The 12,668-nt window shown below is 44.5% G+C and overlaps 1 long non-coding RNA gene across 1 annotated transcript in view; it reads left to right on the forward strand.

Annotated features, from left to right (window-relative positions):
- The window catches only part of LOC124622419, a 161,421-nt gene extending 148,968 nt beyond the window's left edge, over nucleotides 1-12,453 (forward strand). The window contains exon 3 of the long non-coding RNA XR_006980632.1: nucleotides 11,600-12,453. This is a non-coding gene — a long non-coding RNA (uncharacterized LOC124622419). The remainder of the gene's footprint in view (nucleotides 1-11,599) is intronic.
- The last annotated feature ends 215 nt before the right edge of the window (nucleotides 12,454-12,668 follow it).

Consider the following 12,668-nt stretch of genomic DNA (forward strand, 5'->3'; position numbering starts at 1 on the left):
GAAGGTTATCATTAACAAAAGAGATATAGAGGAGACGGTTATTGAGTAATAACAAAAGAGGTATAGAGGAGACGGGAAGGTTTCACTGGGGCGCCTCGTTGCCGCTGGCAGGCAGCTACAGAGTGTTTTGTCAGCTACAGGCTGTGTCCGACTGGCAGGCACAGCCTATATATATGCCAAGGACAGCGTCGACCAGACGGCTCCGTCGGAAGGCCAAACTAGAAGTGCCTCCATCAGACAGTCCTCGTGCTGCTTATAACTTTGCATTTCATTAGCCAGCTTGTGTTCTCCCCCCCCCCCCCCCCCCCCCTTGAAAAAAGTCTATGTTTTTGATTCAGCTGTCACACGATATCTGCTTCTCCCACCGCAACTGTTCACAAAACATACCCTTCTAAAGCTTCCTGCAGTGACATTCGCCAATATCTTTTCTCAGGATCAAGTTTTTCCACACCTACTGTCGTCTAATTCAGGTAAATTGTTGTGTGATGAGTCAGGCGGCTTCTTTCGTTTGTTACACCCAAGATACAGAGGCATTACAATACAGAGTAATGTGTGGAATAAGCATAAACCCTAATATAGGTATTTGAACAGTGACAGAAAAATCCGTTTACTGTTTAAGATATGGTTCGTATAGGAGGGAAGCAGGTGTAACTAGGCTAGTGCCTCTTTCCGTGATTGGTGCAGGTCCTGGCAGCAGACGCTCAACGTAAGCAGGCGAAGAGATACACCGCTGTTCGATTTCACTGTTAATGAGAAATCACTGGAAACAGTAACTGCCTTAAAATACCAGAGCATAACCATCTGGAGCGACCTGAAGTGGAATGACCGCATGAAACAAATTGTAGGAAAAAAGAGTTGTCAGACTGAGTTCTACTGAGAAAATCTGAACTACCAAAGAAGTGCCTTACCAAACACTTCTTCGACCCAGTAGTGAGTAATGTTCATATGTTCATTAGACTGGGATCTTCGCCACGTATCTGCGATAGAAGAATAGAAGCGATAGAGACGATCTAACGAAGAGCGGTGCGTTTCGTATCGCTGAGTAACGGCGAGAGCGTTACGGAGACGTTCAACTTCAGTGGCAGACGCTACAACAGAGGCGTTATGCAGCGCAGAGAAGTTTACTGCTGAACTTTGGGTAGCGCCGTTCCGTGAACAGTTGGGCAACGTATTACCTACTCCGATACACGTCTCGCGAAGTGACCGCGACGAGAAAATTGGACTCACATGTAGCCCTGCAGACGATCAGTATTCTCACGCACGTTTTGTTCATGGAAAACGGAATGGGAAAACATAATGCTGGCCCTTTTTTTCAATTTCAACATTTTGTTCTCACAGGACAAACAGCTTTTTTTTAATATTTCGTGAAGTGTTTATTAACAAATCTCTCACAGTTGTTGTACATATGTTTGGCGACTAGTTTCGAACCATCTGATTCATTCTAAAACCTGACCTAATGAGACTGCACTGAAAGTGCCTGATCTTAATAATAAAGATCAAAATGGCTTTACAAAGTGATTGCAATGAGTGTCACAATCAACATGTGCCTCCTCAGTTTGATTCTTTCTACATACCATCAGGTGTGCATGTAGTTGTGGACGGGCTTCATCGCTGTTAGCGAAGTGCTGACTGTACTGATGCCTGTATATTTATTTTTTTCCGTTCTGGTAAGGACTATGAGCCGTTGCAGCACAGTTCTGGATGACGTTAAAATTATCTCAAACGATGCGTCTTACGTCTTCTTCCATTCTTCTTAACGGCTCTCTGCTGGATCTTACCATTCAACTGTTCTGAAACAACCAATATGGATGTGTGCTTACTATCGCTAAATAACTGTGAGCCATGAGTGGCTCGTGTTCCCGCCATCATGTATTTTACACCCTGTTTTTAACGTACTCGCACCTCACTACGTTAATTTAAATTACTACCGTCACTGAGTTACTGCTTTGCCTCACCGTGAGCGGCGTTAGCAGCGCGTATCGATATATCCCCTCTCGTAGTATCCTTGCTTGACTGCTATTACTTCCCAGTCTTTGTCTGTCGTAAGCAAGTTCGGTCGCGAGTTCGGGCGGCCAGTCAGTTCGAACGCGTCTGGAGCGCAGTCCAGACCTGCCAGTCGGCAGTTGCAATGCGGCACCAGTGCAGTTGGGTTGGAGCAGCAGAGAGGTCTGTGTCGAAATGGCTCGGCCGACCATTGCCGCCACGCATCACTTGAGCCGGGCCACGGTCTTGGTGGATCGTCTGTTGGTCGTCCTACCGGACGACGCGATTTGGCTCGCCGATCGTTCATGAGTCGGGTGTGTGTGTGTGTGTGTGTGTGTGTGTGTGTGTGTGTGTGTGTGTATGTGTCGTTCAAGTCTTCGTGCAAGTGTTTGTCAAACTGTGTGTGTACTTGGTGTCATTCCCACATACTTGTTTTATATGTTGTCGGCGTACTGAAAGTGACTCGGTCGTTTGCTGCGCACCAGGGAGGATCCCCGTACGGCCCAATCGGCTGGGTCCGCTGGTGGTCCCTGCGCAGTGTCGGAGCGTGTGTGGAGGTGTCCGATCGCTACGAGCTTCGTGGCTCACCAACCCAGGACGTCAAAGTTGAGTAGTGGTTTCAACTACCCAAGCCACGTCCATTCACGTTGTGGTGGTTCATTTCGGTGGTTCGCTGTTGGGGAGGTTTCCTGTGAGCAACACAGAGTGCTTATATTGCTGAAATTTAGCCGCTATGCGAAGTAATTAACTACGTTGGTTGACTACAATTTGAGTGCACCAGCGGAATTTTCTGCCTTGTTGCCGTTAGTGTTCTGGTTACCTGCCCTGGCCACTGACGTAAATTCAGCCAGTGTTCCTTTTGGGTGAAGTTAACTCTGTTACCGTATTTCAAATTCAAGTGTACCAGCGGAATTTTCTGCCTTGTGGCCGTTAGTGTTTCGGTTACCTGTCATGGCTACTAACGTAATTTCAGGCAGCCTGTTGTCGCTGTCCAACATGGTGTATAGTTTTGACAGCTAATACATTCTTCATAGAGAATTATCACGTTCGTAAACTTTTGTGTTTGACTTCTCATGTACTGATTGGTGGCAAGCAAGTCGTTGTGTCGGTCGGTCCGTGGCTGTCCATTTAAAGATTCTTGTTGGACTTAATGTATTTTTGGATTTTGGAAAATCAGTTGTGGGCCTTAAGCCGCTTAAAACCTTATTCTTGAAATTACCCTTTAAACAAATGTATTGCGGTCTTCTGCCTTAAAAAAATGCGGTAATATATTTTAAAATTTAATCATGGGCCTCAGCCGCTTTTATTGCACCTTGCATATGTTTCTTCTCTCTACTTTTGCCTTGAGGCCTTCCAGCCTAGCTGTGGTACCATATATATTTTAATTATTTTATTTGCTATTTTATCTGCATTTTTATTTTGTTGACTGTTAAGATTTCTTATTTGGAGGCCGTCAGCCGTGAAATAATTGCCTTTTTGAAACTCGAAGTTCTAAAGGTTCGGCTACGTGCCGTTTTGGTTTAAAGGAGTTAGTAAATTATTATAAATTACAATTTTGAGTGAACCTGGCCGACACCTTGTTTGGCCCTTTCCACAATCCTAATCACCTGTTCTTCCCTGCGGGTTTAGCGGGCGTTTCAAACTGAAGTCAAAATTCAGATAAACTACTCTATATCCTGGCGTATCAAACACGCACTCGAAGGACAAGTCCCTTACAAGTAGTTCTTATCGTTACTAAATTGACTTTAGAGTTCTTTCACAAACCTCGTATGTCATTCTCATGGACAACCTGTCGTGACTTCAGCGTTAAGCAAGAACCGCCGTGGTGGCCAAAGATGGGCCAATCGGTACCGGCCGACCGCCGTGCCGTGCATCACCCAACGGCGTCATCTGGGCGCGGTATGGAGGGCTGGCAGTCAGCACACCGCACCCCCAACTGTTGCCGAGTTAGCAGACCTGGAACCAGGACAGTAAGAATGGCAACATCGGCCGTAATGTCACCCGTCTTTTTTATTGCATTGTAGATATAGATTTCAACTGACGTGTAGCTGTCGTCAGTGCGTTGCGAGTAGTCAAGTAGGCTGAATGTAATTACGAGGACCGTTTTTTTCTCGGAACATTTTTATTGTTAAGAGTCAGAATTTGGTGACAATATACATCAACATGTCTTGTCCAGGTCCTATTTTTCTACGTAATCTCTGTCACGTTCTATGGCCGAACGCCAACGTTACGGAAGAATATCTGTTCCCTGCTGGTAAAAGCTCTTGTCCTGTAGCCGCAGCCATGTTTTCACTGCACGACTGACACTCTCGTCATCTTCAAAGTGTGTTTCCCATAGAGGATCTTTAACCGGCCCAAAGAGAAGGAAGTCAGAGGATGCCAGGTCCGGACTGTATGGTGGATGAGGCAAAGATGTCCAACTCAATATGGCGATGTGTTCCCGGGTTCTCAGACTTGTGTGTGGGCGTGCATTATCTTGTTGGAGCAAGATTTCTGCTGGATTCTTGTGCGATCAAACACGTCGGAAACGGTTCTTGAGTTTATTCAGATTCTTCACCTATGCCTCTGAATTGATGGTTGACCCTCTTGGCCTGACATCCGCGAGAATGACGCCACTACAATCCCAGACGACTATCACCATGACTTTTCCGGCAGAGGGGGTTGTCTTGACATTCCTCTTTTGTGTTGAATGAGGATGATGCCACTCCATAGACTGGCTTTTTGTTTCCGGTGCAAAATGGTGCACCCAGCTTTCGTTCACCGTAAGGATCCGTGACAGAAAGGCCTCTCCATCGGTGTCAAAACGCTCCAACAATTCAGATGAAATTGCCTTTCTTTTAATCTTGTGGTCCGCTGTAAACATTCGTGGAAGCCATCGTGGGCACCTGTTTGAATATCCGAGAGTCTCGATCATTGTAGACGCATTTCCCCCTGACCGACAACTATAGAGCCAATTGTCGAGTTGTGGCGCGCCGGTCGGTATGAATAATGCATTCTCACGACTCAGCATGTCTGGAGCAGTGGCTGCAACAGGACGTCCTGAGCGTGACTGGTTATGGAGCTCTGTTTCTGCATTTCCTGTGGCTGCAACTTTCTTTATCCATCGCCCAACTGTACTACTATCAACTGCAAGATCGCAACACACGCACACAAACGTTTATGGATGTTCACCACGGTTTCTTTTTCTGCACACAAGAATTCAATAACAATCGTATGTAGACGCCATTTTGACACTGTACTATGGCTCTGCCATCTGCGAGAACGGTTAGAAACTTCACCGGCGCACAGCACAAGCATCAAATGTAAAGCACCAACAAGGACGTTTGTCTATGTATATTAATGGGTTTTAAAAAAAATGTGGGGCATTACTTATTGAACGACCCTCGTATAATGACACACAATCCAATCTAACTCAGGCATGTACAGGCATTAGTCAAACGTTGATGTGACAAGCTTCTTAAACTTCATTCAGTAAGAAATAGTAATAACAGAGGCTTAAGAAAAATATTTGACACAGTACCGCAATGCAGCTTACTAACGAAGGAACGAGCATATGGAATAGATTCTCAGATGTGTGAGTGACGAAGACTTGTAAAGTTATAGAGCCAAGTATGTTATCCTTATTATTCCTTAATTAGTTTATCTCATGCGTTTGCAACATGTACATTAATTAAGAAGTATTTCACATGCAGCCAAAGTGATGTTAAGAATAATTAATAAAAGACTTGAAAAAGTAATAGAGGAGAATCTCGGCGAGGAGCAGTTTGGCTTTAGACGGAATACGGGCACCAGAGATGCAATAGGGCTCCTATGAATCTTGGGAGAAAGGTTTATTGAAAAAGGAAGAGACCTATATATGTGCTTCATCGATTTAGAAAAGGCATTTGACAATGTGGTTTGGGACAAGCTGGCGACTATTATGAGGGAAAAGAGAGTGGACTGGAAAACCAGAAGACTTATAAACTCATTGTACCTTAATCAAAAAGTTTCAGTTAAAGTGAGAGGAGAAAGTACAAACTGGATCAGACTAGGGAAAGGAGTAAGACAAGGATGCTGTTTATCACCTACTCTTTTCAACCTGTACTTGGAAAATATGATTGACCAATGCTCATTAGATGACAAAGGAGTAGAAATTGGAGGAAGAAGAGTAGGGTGCTTGAGATTTGCTGATGACATGGTCCTCGTAGCCACAGGGGAGAAAGAATTACAGGATTTGGTGGACACCATTGCAACTAACGGGGAAAAATATGGAATGAAAATTAACACAAATAAAACAAAAGTATTGGCAATAGGAGGAAATAAGGAAATAAAAATTGTGCTGAATGGAGAAACACTAGAACAGGTGCAAAATTTTAAGTATCTTGGAAGCAGGATAGACACCGACTGGAAGTGCACCACAGAAATTAAAACAAGGATAGCAATGGCAAAAGAGGCGTTTTATAAGAAAAGGAGAATCTTCTGCAGCGGTATGGACAGAGAACTCAGAAAGAGACTCATAAAATGTCTTGTATGGAGTGTTCTTCTATATGGCGCTGAAACATGGACTATGAGGTAAAAAGACAGGGAAAGGCTGGAGGCTTTTGAGATCTGGACATGGCGGGAGATGGAAGGAATAAGTTGGATGGACAGAGTAAAAAATGAAGAGGTACTGAGAAGAGTGGGAGAGAAAAGGCAGTTACTAGATGTAATAAAGAGAAGAAAAAGAAATTAGATTGGGCATATATTAAGAAAGAATGACGGACTGATAAAAACAGTTTTAGAAGGTTATGTAGAAGGGAAAAGGAAGCGAGGAAGGAAGAGATTCCAGATACTGGATGACATGATGGACGGTACAACATACAGCAGCCTTAAGAAGGAAGCAATGGATCGCAGAAAATGGAGAGGCAAAGGACCTGCTAATATAGCAGAGAACTGATGATGATGATGTTATCCTTGACAGCGAATGTTCATCAGCGACAAAGGTATTGTCAGGAGTGCCGCAGAGAAGTGTGACAGGATCACTATTATTTTCTATGTACATAAATGAACTGCTGGGCAGGACGGGCAACAGACTACGGTTGCCGGCCGGAGTGGCCGAGCGGTTCTAGGCGCTACGGTCTGGAGCCGCGCGACCGCTACGGTCGCAGGTTCGAATCATGCCTCGGGCATGTATGTGTGATGTCCTTAGGTTAGTTAGGTTTAAATAGTTCTAAGTTCTAGGAGACTGATGACCTCAGCAGTTAGGTCCCATAGTGTTCAGAGCCATTTTGTAGCGCCTTAACCGCTCGGCCACCCCGGCCGGCGTAGCCCTCTAGCATGACTGTTTTTCATCATGGCAGACCTAGAAGAAACGGTCACCGAGAATTTTTAAATAAACGTCTTGGTCAGTGTTTACAGTGTTTACATTATCCTGAATCAGTGGGCCCAAGTTACAATACGAAAAACACCCCCTAAGCCGTCACAGAATCATTTCCGTTCTACATGACCCCATCCCCTTTTTACACACACACGCGCGTTAAACGACGTTTGATAGTCGGTTCACTCCACGCCTTGTACTATCTGTGAAGGGGTACAACAACGACTTGTCGGGCAATATTACGTTCCTTAGCCAGGTATCGTTCAGTTTCTAGGTTGTGTGCCCACTGAAGACATGTTGCTTTATCACCCAATTCCAAACGTCCATTGCATGCAGTTCCCTTCGCAATGTTCTCTCGGAGAGTGGATGAGATGGATCTGCATTGATTGACAGCAGCAATTTCAATTAGGGTAGCATCCGATTCCCATGGACAAGGCGTGATTCTAGCGTTCATACATCCATCTTCAACTTGGGATGGAAAATGGGACTACAGCAGGTCAGTATATGAGAATTAATGGTAACACGTTCAGCCGTGTGTCTAAATCTGCTTATTCAAATGCGACCGGTTTCGGTAATCCGCTGTACCATCATGAGGCACCTCTGTTGACAAATATTGGTACTATAACCAACTTTCCATATTGCCATGACGGAGAATAAAAGTCAAACTCAACGTCCGCGGATCTGCTTATGCGTGAAATGCCCAAAACACACGCCACCGAAACCGATCGCATTTGAATGAACAAACTTAGAGGTAGGACTGAAGTTGTTAATGTTAATTTACGTACAGGCGTGAATCTTCTCGCTTAGGAGCTTCTTGCGACCACTGTCCTTACGCCGTTTTAAATGGCTGCCAGTGGTACACCGTTAGCTAAAGACACGGTAGCCATTCCGGGTTGAGACACAGACAAAGTGGGCGACTTCATTCACGGTATGGTTGTGATCTCGCCGAAACCCGCCACCTCCTTTCTGCCATTTTGTCACGCCTCCACGTCGGCTCATATTACTGCTCTTAATCTGTACAACCACAGTACATACGTATGACTCAACTGTCACGACATATGTCAGCAGTGTGAGACCAGATGATCTCCTGGTACCATTTCTACACCCTCCTAAAGCTGTAGGTGTGCTCTCTTAACGGTATCACTAATTTTCTTTCTGTTAACTTTAAGGCACTGCAGACTGTTTGGCGAATTTCTCTGACAAATACAGGGTGTCCGGGCTAGAGCTATACAAACACATTTGTTTATATTTCAGTATCTATTAAGGTTCATAATTTTACTTGTGCAACATTGCACACAGAAGCTCAATATTTTATGCATGTTGGTGCAGTTCAGTGTGGGAACCGTGTGTAGCTCGACAGATACGGCAGCGGTACTCCACTTCTCGCCACGTATTGATAAATGTGACAGGTGTTATGGCCTGTACTGCGGTGTAGATACCGTTGTCTCAAGTCTACCAGACCTCGAAGCCTTGTTCTGCACACAGTCCTCTCACTAAAATCCCTTGCATTGAAATCCAGAGGAGTCAGATCGGGCGATCGAGGGGCCCAAACAGTGTTTTTAGCAGACCTGTTGCTTCTAAGCGTTTTCTCAGTAAATCGAAGTCTTTGGTCTGATTTCCCCACAGCATTATTTGTGATCCTCCCAAGTTAAGTTATTTGTAATTCTAATTCCTAAGTATTTGGTAGAATTTACAACCTTTAGATTTGTGTGATTTATCGTGTAACCGTAATTTAATGGATTTCTCTTAGTACTTATGTGGATGGCTTTACGTTTTCCATTACTTAGAGTTAGTTGACATTTTTCGCATTATACAAAAAAATGTTTCAAATGGCTCTGAGCACTATGGGACTTAACATCTCACCGAGCGAGGTGGCGCAATGGTTAGCACACTGGACTCGCATTCCGGAGGACGATGGTTCAATCCCGTCTCCGGTCATCCTGATTTAGGATTTCCGTGATTTCCCTAGATCGTTTCAGGCAAACGCCTGGATGGTTCCTTTGAAAGGGCACGGCCGATTTCCTTCCCAATCCTTCCCTAACCCGAGCTTGCGCTCCGTCTCTAATGACCTCGTTGTCGACGGGACGTTAAACACTAACCACCACCACCACTTAACATCTATGGTCATCAGTCCCCTAGAACTTAGAACTACTTAAACCTAACTAACCTAAGGACAGCACACAACACAGTCATCACGAGGCACGCTTTATACAGATACGTTATCTAGATCATTTTGCAATTGGTTTTGGTTATCTGATGACTTTACAAGGCAGTAAGTGACAGCATCATCCACAATCAATCTAAGAGGGCTGCTCAGATTGTCTCTTATGTCATTTATGTACATCGGGAACGGAAAAGAGCCTGTAACACGTCCTTGGGCAACGCCAGATATTACTTCTGTTTTACTCGAAGTCTTTCCGTCAATTTGTGATAGCAAACCCGAATCCAGTTGCACAACTGAGGCGGTATTCCGTAGGCACGCAATCCGATTAGAATGCGTTTTGGAGTGAGGAACAGTCTCAAAAGCCTTCTGGAAATCCGAAAGTATGGAATCGATTTGGCACCACCTATCCTCCATAGCACTCATTGCTAAGTGAGAACAAAGAGCTAGTTGTGTTTCGCAAGAACGACATTTTCTGAGTCCGTGCTATTTGTCAATAAATTGTTCTTCAATGTTAATTTCGAATACAGTGTATGTACCAAAATCCTGCTTCAAATCGACATTCTTGATATGGTTCTGTAATTCAGCAGATTACTCCTGTTTCCTTTCTTGGGTACTAGTGTGACTTGTGCAACTTCCCTGTTCTTAGGTATGGATCTTTCGACGAGCCAGCGGTTACATATGATTGCTAAGTATGGAGTTATTTTATCAGAAGACTCTCCAAGCAACTTGAATGCTTTTCATTCTGGAGCGCAGGCCTTGCCTTTATGAAGTGATTAATTTCACCGAGGATATCTGCTTCTAAGTTACTCATGTTGGTAGTTGTTCTTGATTCGATTTCTGGAGTATTTACTTCGTCGCCTCTGGTGAACGAATTTCGGGAAACCACGTTTAATAATTCTGGTGGCAGTGTCACCAGTGACATCAGTGTTGTTACCGCGCATTGAAGGTAGATCGGACTTCCGGACTGCAGACTCCTAACTAAGGTACGAGCATATGGGATTGGTTCCCAAGTATGTGAGTGGCTCGAAGACTTCTTAAGTAATGGAACCCAGTACGTTGTCCTCGATGGTGAGTCTTAATCGGAAGTGAGAGTGTCATCTGGAGTGCCCCAGGGAAGTGTGGTAGGTCCGCTGTTGTTTTCTATGTACATAAATGATCTTTCGGATAGGGTGGATAGCAATGTGCGGCCGTTTGCTGATGATGCTGTGGTGCATGGGAAGGTGTAGTCGTTTACTGACTGTAGGAGGATACAAGATGACTTGGACAGGATTTGTGATTGGTGTAAAGAATGACAGCTAACTCTAAATATAGATAAACGTAAATTAATGCAGATGAATAGAAAAAAGAATCCTGTAATGTTTGAATACTCCATGAGTAGTGTAGCGCTTGACACAGTCACGTCGATTAAATATTTGGGCGTAACATTGCAGAGCAATATGAAGTGGGACAAGAATGTTATGGCAATTGTGGGGAAGGCGGATAGTCGTCTTCGGTTCATTGGTGGAATTTTGGGAAGATGTGGTTCACCTGTAAAGGAGACCGCTTATAAAACACTGACACGACCTATTCTTGAGTAATGCTCGAGCGTTTGGGATCCCTATCAGGTCGGATTGAGGGAGAACATAGAAGCAATTCAGAGGCGGGCTGCTAGATTTGTTACTGGTAGGTTTGATCATCAGGCGAGTGTTACGGAAATGGTTCAGGAACTCGGGTGGGAGTCTCTAGAGGAAAGGAGGTGTTCTTTTCGTGAATCGCTACTGAGGAAATTTAGAGAACCAGCATTTGGGGCTGACTACAGTACGATTTTACTGCCGCCAACTTACATTTCGCGGAAAGACCACAAAGATAAAATAAGAGAGATTAGGGCTCTTACAGAGGTATATAGGCAGTCATTTTTCACTCGTTTTGTTTGGGAGTGGAACAGGGAGAGAAGATGCTAGTTCTGGTACGAGGTACCCTCCACCGCGCACCATATGGTGGATTGCGGAGTATGTATTTAGATGTAAATGTAGATATAGATGTACTGACTGCGCCTTGTTGTTGCTAGTGTAAGATGTTTGTAAGGTGGAGTTGGTATTGTTGTGTCCATCGCCTGCAGCTTATGTTTTACTCTACAGGAACCTCACACTGCAGCAGCCTTTGTGTGGCGTCTAATACAGACGCGGCCCACCGCACTTCTTTCCACGACACCGGCCGAAGAGTCGAGTGGAGCTGCGCTGCAGAGGCGGTAGTCGAGTAATCCGGGCCGGGAAAGCTGCTGACCTCGGAGCCACTGGTATGCAAACGGACGGTGCGGCCATTACACCGGCTGCTCCGGGCGCCGTGTCTTCGGCGTCGCTGATGGCAGGAGAGGTCGTAAACGCTGCTAGCGTACTTGGCGCACCTGTCGCGGAAAAGGTGTTTGCTATTTGCTGTGACGAGACTCTAAAAGCCAAAGTTTACAGCGTGGTACAGTCAAGGAAGAAGGCGCATCGGCACGACACTGAAATTCAATGTCCGTTGTTCTCATTAACACATTCCGGATTCCTCAGCCCTCACTGATCTTCCTATGAGGCCATAATCAGTTCACTGACTCACTGCCATACAAAATTTTCTGCAGTTGTCTATCTCAACGAAGGAAGATGCTACCGACCAGTTCTTGACTATTTTTAGCTGCCCGTTATTCTTATCGAATCATATGCAATGACTTGCATAACGAAAAATTCGTCTTTCGTTTCTCCCTACATACATTTCCCTGTTAAATTCAACTGCAATAATTTTTTTGCCTTCTACCACTCGCTCCAAACGGTTTTTCCATTACTTACCTGTACTGTTGCATTTTACCATTTACAACTTAAGTGCTGCTGTTGTATCTGTCTAATTAAGTGCAGTCTTTTCGCAATAAAATTGTCAGTCCTCTCAGTATTCCAGGTGTTCATGTATTGTACCACACGTGTACTGAAATGCGCTGCATGTTTTAAAAATCATCCCATATACTACGTACACGAAAATGAAGCAGTACTTGAGAAGAGAATGAGAGTTGGTTGTACCCTGTCACCGATGTTATTCAATTCATACATTGAGGAAGCAGTAAAGGAAACCAAAGAAAAAAGTAGTCTGAAAAAGGAATTAAAGTTCGAGGAGCAAAAATAAAGACTTAAACGTCTGCCTCGACATTGTAGTTCTGTCAGTACTGTTCGAGTGTCT

This window comes from Schistocerca americana, chromosome 7 (genome assembly GCF_021461395.2).
Source record: "Schistocerca americana isolate TAMUIC-IGC-003095 chromosome 7, iqSchAmer2.1, whole genome shotgun sequence".
NCBI lineage: Eukaryota > Metazoa > Arthropoda > Insecta > Orthoptera > Acrididae > Schistocerca > Schistocerca americana.